At 35.6% G+C, this 15227-nt stretch overlaps 1 pseudogene; it reads left to right on the top strand.

Annotated features, from left to right (window-relative positions):
* The first annotated feature begins 1612 nt into the window (after window positions 1-1612).
* On the top strand, window positions 1613-2079 carry LOC119056659 (proteasome maturation protein-like; annotated as a pseudogene).
* The last annotated feature ends 13148 nt before the right edge of the window (window positions 2080-15227 follow it).

Below are 15227 nucleotides of genomic sequence, written 5' to 3'. Positions count from 1 at the left end.
TGTGTACACAAAGTGAGAGGAGGAATAGCTGGAAAATTCCAGAGGAGTCTGAACTAGACAGAGTGGTGGAAAACCATCAGGGAATCATGTCAGGAAGGAGAGCCGCTCCATCTTTTCTGACCTCTGCTTTCATACCCATCTAATGTCCTCTGTATCTCTTCCTATTATCCTCTGTCTTTCCACTTTGCCCTTTAGATACTGAGTAGGACAAACATTTCCCTTGGCCTGAATAAGTGTTTATGAGTGGCTATTTCCTGAGTTCAGTGAATACATTTAGACCTTAAAAAGCACTGCAGTAGTAACTTTCTGACAGGAAAGATGATATTAGTTAAAATATTATCACAATTATTTAGCATTGAATTATCACTGTTTAAATGTCCCGGGTCTATATTTCCCATGGCTGAAATCTGAAGCACTGACAACACGTACTAATGGGTAACTGATAATTTGTGGTTGCAGCTAAAAGGAGGTAAAAATAAAAAACTATGACACTGTAGAGAATCCTAAAAGAATCTTTAAAATGTTCTATATGTAAAATAAGTTTTAGAAAATATTGTTAATTATTTTAAAGAATGTTTAGTAGGAGACAAGGGTATATATGAGGTATAAGGATTACAGACATCTTTTGGTTGAATTCAAAATTCTAACCAGAATTCTGTTCTATCCTGTAATAATGCACAATTGCCTGACCATTTCAATAAACTATTAGAAAACAATCTTATAAGCCTATAAACAGTCAGGTCACTGCCCTTACATGATTGAATAGACAAGGCTTGCCACTCAAGGTTAGAAAAATGGATAAAAATGAATTAAAAAAATTGAGATAGAACATTCAGAGAAAGTGCTGGTGTAATTCTCTACCTTTCTCTGAACTTCTCCCTTTTTTTTCTTGTTGTTATTTTTAAAATCCTTTTTTTATTTTTCAACTACAGTTGACATACAATATTATATTAGTTTTAGGTGTGCACCTAGTGACTAGAGAGAATATAATTTACTACGTGATCATCTCAGTAAATCTTGTACCTATCTGACACCATACATAGTTATTAGAATAGTGTTGACTATTTGTCCTATACTATACTTTACATCCCCATGACCATTCTGTAACTACCAATGTGCACTTCTTAATCCCTTCACATTTTTCACCCATCACCACAACTACCCTCCCATCACAACTGGCAACCAGCAAAATGTTCTCTGTATCTATGAGTCTATTTCTGTTCTGTATTTATTTTGTTTTTTAGATTCAATTATTAATAGATATGTATTTATTGTCATTTATTGTTCAAATTTTTATCTTTTTTTCTCTTTATTAAAAAACACCCTTTATCATTTCATGTAACATTGGTTTAGAGGTAATGAACTCCTTTGACTTTTCCTTGTCTGGGAAGCGCTTTATCTGTCCTTCCATTCTAAATGATAGTTTTGCTTTAATTTTGGTCTTATGTCCTTGCTTTTCATCACTGAATATTTCTTGCCAGTCCCTTCTGGCCTGCAAAGTTTCTTTTGAGAAATCAGCCGACAGTATTACGGGAGCTCCCTTGTAGGTAACTAACTACTTTTAAGATCCTCTCTTTTCCCCAGAAATGGAAGTGAGTGGTGAGGCTGGCTGATGGTAAGGGTGCTGTGAGGCTGTTCATCCAGCAAGCTAAAAATGAATAACAGGGGACTTGGATCTCAGTGTAAGGACAGTATTCCAGTAACTGAAATTTCAGCAAATGGACCTTTTGAAAGCCACAATCTTCTTTGAAAAGGTTTTACTTGTGTAGAAAATGAACTTTTTCCCAGCCACTCCCTGAATTATTAGAAAAATTTTTCCAGTTCAACCAAGATAAAATAAATTATTCCACACTGAGAAACATCCAGGGTCTGTTCATTCCACTAAAACTACAAATGGAACTCAAGGCAGTGCAACAGGTTCAGCATCTTCCATTCCTTCTAAGCTCAAACATTTTACTGGATATTTTGGGAGGTAATGACAAGACTATTGGATTTGAAGATATTCTTATCAGCGCATCACAAAGTGAACTAATGGGAGAACCACACTTGATGGTGGAATATAGACTTGGTTCACTGTAATGCAGTAAGCTGATCATGGAAACGGAGGGGCTACATCTTGTCTATAGTCATCTTTTTACTATAATTGATGTGTACAGTATAAAAGAATTGACACATGAGAAAAAAGATTCTCTCTTTGTCTTTTTTGCATTTCAATTATGATGTGTCTTGGTGTGGAACTCTTTGGGTTCATCTTGTTTGGGACTCTGTGCTTCCTATACTTATATGTCTATTTCTTTCACCAGATTAGGAATCTTTTTTGTTATTAGAAAATTTTCTGTCATTATTTTTCCATATAGTTATTCAACTTTTTTATCTCTGTCTTTTCTTTCTTGCACCCAGTGATGCAAATGCTTGAAGTTGTCCCAGAAGCTCCTTATATTATCTTAATTTTTAATTTTTTTCTTTTTTATGCTGTACTGATTGGGTGTTTTTTGTTGTCTTATATACCAAATTACTGATTTGATACTTGAATTCATCTACTATACTGTTGATTTCCTCTAAATTATTCTTTTTTCAGCTTTATTTTAGCCATTTCTGACTGTTTCTTTCTATCATTTCCATGTCCTCTTTTATATGATGAAGTTCTTTAAGTTTATTGAGCATCCTTGTAATCAGTATTTAGAACTCTGTGTCTAGTAGATATTTGTCTCCATTTTGTTTAGTTCTTTCCCTGGAGTTCCATTTTGCACTTTTATTTGGGACATGTTTTTTTAAATCTCCTTATTTTGGCAGTATCTCCTTTTTTAAAAAATGTATTAGCTAGAGCTGCTACAATCCTGGGCTTGGTAGTGTTGCCTAATGTACCTAGTGTCTCATAGGGTCCAGTAGCAAAGCCTCCTCACTCACCTGAGCTCAGCATTCTAGATGCATCCCCCATATGGGCTATATATACCCTCCTATTATAGTGGAGCCTAGATTGCTGTTTGCATGCCAGTGACAGAGATTTATCTCCAGACTGATTGGCTGCAATGACTGACTTTGACCACCATGAAGAATCAGCTGTGCATGTGCCTACCACACAGGCAGGATTTACTTCAGCAGGGCTCTAGTGCCCACTGAGTATTCCCCTTAAATTTGTCATTTATGGAGGTGTTTGTGTGGTGTTTCAATATGGTCTGAAGCTGTCCTGTGTATGTGCTGGCTCTGGGGCCTTTTAGGAAGTGCAGACCAATGTCAGCCATTGCCTTGTTCTGCCCAGGGCCATTGGGCATAAGCTACAAAGCATTCTGCAGATGGCCGACTATTTGTGTTAGGCTTGGTGATGTCTAGGGAAGCCAAGATATGAACCAAGTCTGACTGATGCTAGTGCCATGCCTGGGCTCACTTAGTAAGATGTAAGTGTCATGCAGAGCTCAGATGCTGATGGTTTGAGAGATTTTAGGAAAGTCTAAGTGTGAGTCAAGACAAACCATTCATATTGGAGTGTCACTGAAAATTGCTTGTGTGGTCCAGAAAGTTATGTTGGGTTGGGTCTCTGGGAATCACCAGGGTGGGATGAGCATTAGCTAGGTTGATAGAGACTCAGATATAGCATCTGCCTGCTGGCTCTGTGGTGGGAGGGCTCAGAAAAGGAATGATGGCCTTAACCAACACTTCTGTTGGGAGAACATTGTCTCTACAGCTCTTGCCCTGATGCTTGACAATTCAGTTACTCAGCATATATCCTTCATGCCTTTGGAGTCACCGTCACAGTACTGGAGCTCAGAGTGAGTGAATCCAGGTAAATCCTTGGTCTTTTGAGAGGAACAACCTGAGACTTCATGAACCTGCACTCTTACTCAGCCACTATGGTTTTCACAGGCAGAAGTTATGGGGACTCCTCTTCTTGGCACTGGAGCCCTGGGCTTTGGGAGCCTGGTGTAAGTTTAGGAACCCTTGCTCTTCAAAGGATGGCTTCAGAACCGAGATATCTCTCCCAATTTTTTTCTACATGGAGGTGTGGGACCAGCCCATTCTGTGTCTCCGCCCCTTTTAACAGTTTTTTATTTGGCTTCTTATTTGTATCCTTGATTGTAGGACTTTCATTTAACTAGACTTCAGGTGGTTCTGAATGATAATTGTTCTGTAGTTTAATTGCCATTTTGACGTACTTATGGAAGGATGGGAGTACTGCATTTACCTATGCTGCTATCTTAACCAGAAGCCTCTCCTTCAAATTTAATATTATATAATTGTTTGGCAGTTTTAGAAATTCTATGATTTAAAATGGGTCGACAGCCCAACATGTCAAATTTATTACCTGTTTTTAAGGGTACTCTCAAAGACTCGTTTTATAAAAATTTTGTATAAATTGAATAAATTGCCAACCCTTCTGAAATCATGACCCGAATTTTCTTTGGGCTGTGAAATTAGATTTCTTCTCCACTTTCTTTTCTTCTTTCACTTCCTTTCTGTTTGACAAAGCATTTGTAACACATCCGAATTTTGGATTTAACTTGAGAGCTAGTTTGACAATTGAGCACCATGAAGTACCAAGTTTCCTAACTGATAGTTGAAATTGAGTATTTTTGTGTGTTTTTCAATTTTCTTTATGTATTTATTTACTTATTTCTTCATTCATTCATCTCCTTACTTATGGACAGAATATTAGATAAAATTTATTTAAAAACACTTTAATGAAAAAGATGGTAAGCAAATTCTCATTTAATATAAAAGCCACTTCAACTATTAATCATGATTACAGAAAATTTCCATCACGACAGAATATTATTTAACTCCCAAAAACTAGAAGCAGTGACAGAACGTATTTTTTAAAGCTTTACCATGTAATAATTTGGGGTAAAGAAAGATTATAAAACCTAATCTTTGAAAGAGCTTAAGTTACCATTCAAATATACATAACCTATTTCATTTGTTAAGGTCTTGATTTTATATATTATTTTGGCTTTGTTTTAACAAATATACTTGGCCATAATGAAAATAAACCTACTGAAGTCTCCAAGGTCTGAGACAAGCTATAACACATTTCTGCACCACAGGGTGGGCTCCTGGGATACCTACTGAGAAAATGCATACCCACTGAGCATGCCCAGACTATTAAAATGAATTGACATGTTAATGCTGACAGGAAAAGAGCACAAGAGAGCTTGCTAAATTACTGCTCAGTCAGGCACTAGGAATTCCTGAGTGGCTAACTCCTGAGCAAAATTCACAGAGAGCAGAACAACAACAACAACAAAACTTTATTGTCAAATACACCAAAACAAACAAACACTAACAGGGCTGTCATGTTAGTAACCCACCTACCCATAAATCACATGGATTTTAATCATACCTGCCACCTTAGCTGCTTATCCCCAGAGAAATTGTTTTCTTTTTGCTCCCTCTTTCATTCGCTTTCAATTATCTGGAAGCTGTTTCACGTGTTTATTTATTTATCTAAAGTTCACATACAGTATGCATGCACAAATTTTCTCCAGGGGTCTGGACCAGGCAGATCATATGAGGATGCAGTGGAGCGTAGCAGTTTGCTGCTCAGATGAATGTACTCGGTCTCAAAAACCTGCTTTGGACCATGATGACAAGGAAAGGGGAGGGCAGAAAGTAATTAGTGTGTGTACAATGATTGATTATGGCTTAATATGCAGGCATTTCACCTTTAGACAACTACAGGTAGACCCAAAGCATGATGAAACAGGAAGTCCTTGTGGTTTTTGATAAGTGTGGAAAAAACTGTTTTTTTAAAATATTTAACTCATTAGCTTTCTCTTCTGTGAAGATGGAATAAAGTTTATTCACTTTTAAACACATGTTTGATCAGTCTATTAGCTGCATGTACAAATTGTTCAAAATCTCAGATATTAAAATGAACATAAATAAGTGACTTGTAGCCCTGGGCAGACAAACTGGAGATGAAGAGAAGCTGCACACTTCAGACGAAATTATCCAATCTCGCCATCATTTTGTCTAACTCCCATGAACAACTTTGGAAAATAATACCAGTTTGGCTACTCCAGGAATAAGTAGTGAACTGTTCATGACCTTTTCTGCACTACAGGAAGTGAAAGAGTAACACATATACATTTTTGAACTCCATATCTTTAAGACACAGAAATCATTTTTATGAGAAAAATTGGGGCAAAAAAAAAGATGTTAGGTATGGGAAATTAAAGAGGCAAAAAACCTTCACTTTATTCTATCTGTTAGATTCAAGTGTTTTGAAACTGTGGTGTGTATGCATGAGTGTGTTGAGGGAGGGGAGTCATAATGGCTTTTATGCACATTTTGATCTATAGTTGCCATGCTGTGTATTAGCTCCATCTCCAGATAGAATGTGTTTAGAACACCCATAGAAATTAAAAGGATCACATGGCGTTTGACATTTTGCAAAATGAAAGAATAATGGATGTATTATATCATGTTTTTTTTCCCTTTTAATAAAAATGTCTAACTGACCCTTGGGAAGCTTGGCTGGAAGTTGAGAAGTCTGAATCATTTTTCTTCCTCCTTATGCTCAAAAATATAAGAATGTAATTTCTTCAGCTTCATATTTCTTTTGATATTTCAGCAAATTTGTATTATCTTTGCTGCTCATAAATCATAAACTAAATAATCTAAGTTAACCCTAAAATAATTTGGTTCCTTATATTAACTTAGCATCTTATATCGAATGTCCAGATAATAACATTTCTCTGCTCTATTTATTTTTACATATTTCATCCTATAACTGTAACCAAGGACTTGTATCAAATCACAAGAAGTGATTGACATTTCACCTCATATCTGAACAGAAGAAATAATCCATAGCATATTGTGTATAATATATTAGTGTTCAAAGGGCTAGACTATTTGTATAAAATAGGCAGTTAAGTAAATATTTTTGAGTGAAAACAAGTCTTTGAGTCATATTTTATAGATATTCTATTCTAACAAACATATTTTATAGTTTATAATCATGATTTTATATCTTTTATAACCTTCCCTAAAATTATATTCATTAATCTATTCAACAGTCATTTGTTGAGCATTTAATGTGCGTCAGGTAGGTGACAGATCACAGTGTCTTAGATAAGATAGTCCTTAATTGTTGCATATAAAGATAGATAAATATCTATCTATCAAGTCATTTAAAAAATCAACTTCAGAATATAATAATAGATTAATCTAAATGTGGTTTAGATGGAATAAAATAAGCAAAGTATATCAATAACTTTTATATGTACTAAGAAAACAATAATCAATAAGATTTTGCTTATCTAAGTGTTTATTGCTGTATCTGCATCACAGAAAGAGAAGGAAGCCCAGGACAGACAGAAAGCAATACAAGCTGAGAAGGATGAGTTGGGGACATTGAAAGTACAGGGAAGGATGAGACATGGAAAAGTATCTTTCAAGAAATAGAATCTAATACTATCAAAGTGGCGAACAACCTGAAAACCAAAAGGGCCTTTTGGTTTATTAAAAAGACAGCATTGTGGATCTTGCAGGAGAAGTAGAGTAGAAGCCAGATTGCAGTGACTTTAGAAATAAATAGAATAAAATGAAAAAATAACTAGTGCTGAAAAATATTTTAAAGAGTTTTTCATCAAGAGGGAAGACAGAGAGTCAAGAACATAGTTAGAGCAGGGAATCTGAGGTAGAAGAAAAATTTCAGGGACTGCACACTACAACAATTTATACTATAGTCTGTGCCTGGCTTCCCTGGAGCCCTACAGTACAGAGTGCAATTCAACACAACAGCACTGTTATTGCTTGTTTGTTTGTTTGTTTATGCATTTTTAAATCAATGAATTAAACTTTTAAAAAATAAAACATTTAAAAAATAAAAGAATGAAACTGGACTACTATTGTTTCCCATATACAAAAGTTAAGTCAAAATGGATCAAAGACCTAAATATAAGACCCAAAACAGCAAATTATATAGAAGAAAACATACGTACTAAACTTATGGACCTGGATCTTAGAGAAGATTTTATGAATTTGACCCCAAGGGCAAGGGAAGTAAAGGCAAAAATAAATAATTAGAATGATATTAAACTAAAGAGCTCCTACATGGTGATAGAAACCACCAAGAAAACAAACAAACAAACAAAAAACAAACCAAATGGGAGAAGGTATATGCAAACAACAGCTCCAATAAGGAGTCAATAACCAAAATATATAAAGAACTCATACATCTCAATACCAAATAAACTAATGATCAATTTTAAAAGCAGGCAGAGGATCTGAACAGATACCTCTCCCAAGAAGACATATAAATAGCCAACAGATATTGGGTTGGCCAAATAGTTCATTTATTCTTTTCTTCTGTAAGATGGCTCTAGTAGAACTTAGTTGTCTTTAACCCCATTTGAAACAATCTTATTAGAGTGTATTGTGACAACTGTTGTATCATGTGTGTTTAAAAAAACATATCAAAATTGGTAAATTTTTGTGTAGCCATTTAATATTGAAGATAGAAGAAAGTATGCAACATTTTCAGCATATTATGCTTTATTATTTCAAGAAAGATAAAAACAAAACCGAAACAAAAAAAGATTTGTGCAGTGTACGGAGAAGATACTGTGACTGATCAAACATGTCAAAAGTGATTTGAAAAATTTTGTGACAGAAATTTCTCACTGGATGATATTCCATGATTGGGTAGACCAACTGAAGGAGATGGCAATCAAATCGAGACATTAATTGAGTACAATCAATGTTATACCCTGAGGGAGCTAGACAACAAACTCAAAATACCCAAATTGATAAAGCTTTTGGTGAAAATGAAAAACGTGTTATTTTATGGAAAAAAAACTAAGTTACCTTTTTGGCCAATCCAATATATGAAAAAATGCTTAACTTCAGTAGTTTTTAGGGAAATGCAAATCAAAGCTACGACGAGATACCATCTTAAAACTGTTGGCATGGCTACATGAAAAGACAAGTAGTAACAAGTGTTAGAGAAGTTGAAGAAGAAAAGGACCCCACATTCACTGCTGATGGGAATGTAAACTGGTATAGCCACTATGGAAAACAGAATGGAGGTTCTTAAAAAAATGAGAATAGAGTTACCATATGACCCAGGAAGCTCTCTTCTGGGTATCTATCTGAAAAATTGAAAACATTTATTCACAAAAATGTATGTACTTCTATGTTCATTAAAACATTAGTCACAGTGGCCAAGACATAGAAATAACTGAAGTGTCCTTTGATAGATGATTGGATAAAGAAGAATTGGTACATATATACAGTGCAATGCTACTTAGGCATAAAAAAGATGAAATACTGCCATATGTGACAACATGGATGGACCCTGAGAATATCAAGCTAAGTGAATAAGTCAGACAGAAAAAGTTAACCATATGATTTCATGTATATGTGGGTATTGAACTGAAAACAACAAATAAACAAAAACAAGTAAATAAAAACTCATAAACAGACAATAGTATGGCAGTTACCAGAGAGAAGCATGGCGAGGACATAGCAAAGGGTTAGGGTGGGTCAGGTATATGGTGAAGGAAGAAGATTTTAATTTGGGTGGAGGGCACACAACGTGATATACAAGGATGTGTCATAGAATTGTACACTTGAAATTTACATAATTTTATTAATCAATGTCAACCCAATAAATTTAATTAAAAGTAAAAAGAAAATAAAATGGGAGATTCTTTGGTACAGAAAGTGGGCAATAGTGAAGAGCAGGTTAGAGATATTGAGCAGGAAGAGAAATGTTCAAAACAAATGCAATGGGTGATTTGCCATAGGGGTAAAGTGGAGTAGTATCTCCATGTATGAAATAACAGTGCATTTGGGCCAGCTTGTGCCACCTGCAATTTTTCCATGGATGAATACATGGCCAGCTACATAAAGACCCTCATAACCCTCACCAAATCATTTATAAATTTTTATCTCTATGCATTTTATTTTTATACCAATGACAAGAAACATTATTTATTTAAAACTGAAAAATAAATTTTAATGCTTTTTTTTACTAGGGTATTTCTCATAGGATATGCTCAATTAATATGAATGAATTTTTAAATCATTTTATAAAATAGTTGTTTGTAAAACCGTGTTACTATGTTTGTCTAAACAACAGATAACTCACTTTTTCTCCATTCTTGACAGATGCCAAATTTGTTCAAGAGTGTCTATCATCTTTTTCCAAGTGACTCAGAAAAAAATTATGACTGGTCTTAGGAGGCTGTCCTGTCTGCTTGTGAGAAAATTGTTGTGCGGTGAGCATGTGACTCAGGTCTGGCCACTGAGATATGTGGAGAGATTTTCTGACAGATTCTAGAAAATGTTTCCTTGCTGATAAAAAGAAATTTAGAGAAGAAATAGTTTATCATCTTCTGCTCCGCATCACTTTATCTACACAGTAAAACTGGTATTCGCATACCCATCTTCTAAGCACATAAAGAGCCAACTTGCTGAGATTACTAGACAAGTAAGATTTGGGTCAGTGAACAAATTTAGGCTGATTTTATTTATTCAATCGGCTGTGTTCCACTACCGTTTCCATAGGCACCAGGGAAAAAGAGAAATGACCACCTTACTCTCTCATTTCAAAAATTTATAAAAGATAGCCTGCCCACATATAGGTGGGAGGATGCAAAAATAACTAACGAACATGTGTTTCTTAGCAGGGGACTTGTTTGCTGACAGGTCCACTTACAGGTTGATTTGGGCTATTGACAGACTTTTAGCAAAGTGATTCTTATATGTAATGTAATCTTGGGAGTGGTACCCATCATCTAGTGCATATTATATTAGAAACAAGTTACAGGTCCCACCTACAATCCAGGGGAGAGGATTATATAAAGGTTTGAAAGTATGACTTTTTATAGCCATTCTAGCTTCTGTCTACCACCAGCCCACCATCTGGCCATCAATGATTAATGTCCCTCCAACATTTGAAATGAATCTACTCCCTCCAAAGTTCCTGAGTCTTATCCCATTACAGCACCAGCTTGAAATTCAAATTCTCATCATTGAAATTAGGTGTAGATAAGAATAAAGTTTCTGTGTATATCTGTTCAGAATGGTAGGTTCTTGAGGAATTCCTCTCTATCTGTGTCCCTGTAGTATAAAGACACAAGTTATCTGACTCTAACAAACTCAGTGTAAAATGATGGAACAGACTAAATATATTCACAGACATTCCAGTTGAAAAGGAGGAAAATGGAAGATTAAAAAAAGTCACTGTTTCCTGGTTGTTCTGAAATCCTCCCAAAAGTTGGGAGTTCCTTGATTAGATTAAAAGGACTGGGAATAATTCTCTGTGGCTCTAGGTTCCACATCGGACCCTTGGTTCTAGTTTTTGAGTCACTCTTCCCTCTTCGTGAAAGATAGCATAGGTTTGCTGCTGAGTAGTTTTATTAGCATGGTCTGCAGGTAGAATTTGGGGTCAGGCAGCTAGCTCCCTTTCCCATTTTACTCTCTGTCCTTCTTAATCCAAGCTAATTGTTTTGTCATTGAAACAATCACTTCAAGTACTTCTGAGTTTCTTGTGAATTCTAATGGGGTTCACGTCACTAGACAAAAACCAGACCAAAAATCTTTTAGAGGTAATTTTTTCTCTGCCTTGGGGTCCTGCTAATATGGCTAAGTGACCCAACACTTAGGCAAATCTTTATAGTTTGAATGGGAGATTTTGTGAGGTACACTGTTAATCTCTGCAAATGTCTCTTCTTGTGACTGAATACCCTAGCCTTCTAATCTTTCTAAGGCTTCAGTAAAAGGTTGTAGCTGCAGCCCAGACTTTTTCTCCAGAGCAAACATTCCTGAGAGTGATTCTCTTAATGTTGATTTATATTTATCTATCTATTTATTTATTATCTATCTATTTGCCATCTGGAGTGACAGAATTTTCAAAATCATGAAATCCTGTTATTTTCTAAATTGTTTTTCTCACAACTTATCTTTCTCCTCTCACATTTTCCTATAATCAGTAAAAATAAACAAGGCAGTATCTTCACTCCTTTCCCATATGACTAAATTAATGACAAGTTCTTCTTTCATGTGACCATAGAATGCAATTTTCCTAAGCTTTCTGCCTCTAAATAAAAAGGATTCCTTTTTCTTTAATAGTTAATTGCATGCCTCTCACTTCATTTTGAGCTCTTATTGGCAGTGTCTTTAATGTTCAGATATTAGCCAATAATCTGTTCAAGTTGATTGAGGTAAACTGATCAAGTTGATCATGGTTTTTTATCATGTTTATCAAAATTTCTCCTGCCTCCATCCACAGCCTGGTTCTAACACCACTTATGGATTATTAGGTACTAGTTTCCTATGTCATGTAACAAATTATCCCAACTTTAGTGGCTTAAAAAGACATTTATTATGTCATATTTTCTGTGGACCAGGAGTCCAGGCATGATGTGGCTGAATCCTCTGTTAGACCACAGTCAAGGTGTTGGCCAGGGCTATAATTTCCATCTGAAGGCTCAACTGGGGAAGAATTCACTACCAAGTTCATTCAGGTTAATGGCAGAATTCATCATTTCATGACTATAAGACTAAGGGAGCTAGGTTTTTGCTGGGTATTGGCTGCAGGCCTATCTCAGCAACTTGCAGTGTGGGTCTCCTAGCGTGGCCACTTATTTTAAATCTAACAAGAGAAAAAGTCTCTAGAGCAATTTTCTAGCAAGACAGACAGGATATTATACAGTTACATAATCATGGGAGTGACTCCCATCATCTTTCCATATTCCACTGGTTAGTACTCACCCCCTCTCAGAGGATGAGATTATAACAAAAGTGTGACTATAAGAAGGTAAGTTTTGTGAGCTGAATTGTCCTCTCCCAAATTTATATGTTGAAGTTCTAATCCTTAGTACATCAAATATAACTGCATTTGGATGTAGGCCATTAAAGAAGCAACTAAGTTAAAATGAGGTTATTAGAGTAAGTTCTAATGCAACATGCCTGTATTCTTGTAAGAACAGGTGATTAGAAGGCAGTCCAGTACAGGGTCACAACATGAAGACACAGGGAGGACATGGACATCTATAAACCAAGGAGACAGGCGTCACAAGAAACCAATTACACATGCACCTTGATGCCAGTCTTCTAATCTTCAGAATTTGGAGAAAATAAATTTCTGTTGTTAAAATCATCCTGTCTGTGGCACATTATTATAGCCCTAGCAAATTAATATGATGGAGTCATTTAAGGTCATGTTCAGGTCTGCTTTCCACAATTGGAGAAGACTTGGTGGTTTCAAGACATGGTCCTAAGGAACACTTGGTGTTCATTTGAGGTGCCTTAAAGTCCTCCTACAGGGTGGAAATGAGAGGAGCAAACATACCAGCCTCTAGTGCTCTCACTCCAGTCCAATGAGGGAATTCCACTTAAATATGTTTTATGTACTGGAATTCTACCTAGTGAGAATTTTTTTAATTCAAGGAATTTCTGTAGTCTTATCCAATGTGTCCTATTTCAGGAATATAGGATCAATTGTAGGATCAATAGAAATTTTATTGATTGTCAAAATAGGATAGGACTAGTGTTTAAGAGAACTAAACTTTGATATCCATTGCAATACAAACAAGTTTGGGAATTTTGAAGTTTCCTTCTCTGGCATTTTTGTTTCTTCATCAATAAAATTAGAAGATTGAACAAAAAGATTCCAGATTTCTTGCCATTTCTCAGCAAAATTAAATTACAACATTCCATGTACTTTGTTGTTCATCACTTTGCTTCTGATTCTACACTTATGGGGAGAGTTGATGATTCTATATTATATGAAGTTTTCTTGCTCAATCAATGATGACAAAGCTTTCTTATAATTAAAAGCAAAATATATTTGTAATGAAAAAAGAACTTGACAATATTTCTCTAGCATGAGAAAGTGTATGATGTCCTGGCTGGTGTGGTTCTGTGGATTGAGTGCTGACCTGAGAACCAAAGGGGCACTGGTTTGATTCCCAGTCAGGGCACATGCCTGGGTTCCTGGTCAGGTCCCCAGTGGGGAGCGAGTGAGAGGCAATCACACACTGATGTTTCTCTCCCTCTCTTTCTCTCATCCTTCCCTTCTGTCTAAAAATAAAATAAAATAATGTATGAGAGTTGGATTTTCAGAATAGATTACAGTTTTTATTCTCAATTACATATCTTTGAGAAACAAAATAATATTTGATGTAATAGATTGGGTATTTTCCTAAGTTCTGTCAGTGCAGAAAAGTGTTCCCAGACAATTGTAAGAGAAAATGTTTTTGTATCTTAGTCCACAAATAGCGTATTTTACTATTGTGTTTTCAGAGATGAATTTTTATGGCTGACATGTCTGACGTCTGTGTAAAACAAGTAACAAATTAGAAAGTAAAAATAAAAATTTAGGGATTTCATTTGTATCTTTATTGTTGTGAGCTTTTTCACTTGCTGATATGGGAGTCAGAATCAATGGATAATCCTATATTCTCACACCTCTAGTCTGAATTTTGCTACCATTGTTAAAAATTGATAATTTTTCTGTCTACTGTCAAAACTCAACCCTAAAACTAAGTATACATTTACCTTCCTCCACCATAATATTCAAAATATACATATTCTGTAAGCACTGATTCAAAATTTGAGGTTGGCATAAATGAAAAAATTTAAAAAAAATAAATAAAAAATAAAAACAAAATTGTCAGTGTTGTTTCTCCCGTGTCACCCATCCTGGTTCTTTTGTCTTCAGTTTCCACAGCTGATGGTCTCTGAGCAGATCTGTATGAACACAAAAGGCTAAGTTCTACAAAGCTGTATCAAGCTAGCGAGAGAAGCTACATTCCAAAGAGTTCTCTGATGTATGGGTGACAGGCAAGTAAAAAACTGGCAGTGTTTGCTGAATCACCCAGACCCAAAGGCAGCAGATTTCCACTTGGTTGGAATCTTCTGTAGTCAGTTCAGGAACCAGCCTTTCTGAAACAAAATGGGCTGCATGGGAACAGCCAAAGTGACGGTAGATTTTGTGTTCAATGACCGTATGGTTTTCATTATCTTGTTCTGGACGAAGAATTCATCCAAGGAATATCCAAATGAAAGCTGTATGTAAACCATGTCAACCCATCCTTGGATGAGTGTGTCATATTTGCTCTATTATATAGTGGTGCTTGTGTAAAAGTAGGGAAAAAGGAGAGGAAGAAGTAGGAAAAGTAAAGATAGTACAAAAAAAAGGTCTGGTAAGAGCAAGAGGAAAGAAATGTGTCAGCTACTCAGCTATCTCATTCTGTAGCTTCTCACACTCACCAAAGATG

Source organism: Artibeus jamaicensis, unplaced genomic scaffold (genome assembly GCF_021234435.1).
Source record: "Artibeus jamaicensis isolate MK-2021 breed Jamaican fruit bat unplaced genomic scaffold, CSHL_Jam_final contig_603, whole genome shotgun sequence".
NCBI classification, from domain to species: Eukaryota; Metazoa; Chordata; class Mammalia; order Chiroptera; family Phyllostomidae; genus Artibeus; species Artibeus jamaicensis.
This window is presented reverse-complemented; position numbering and strand designations above follow the sequence as displayed.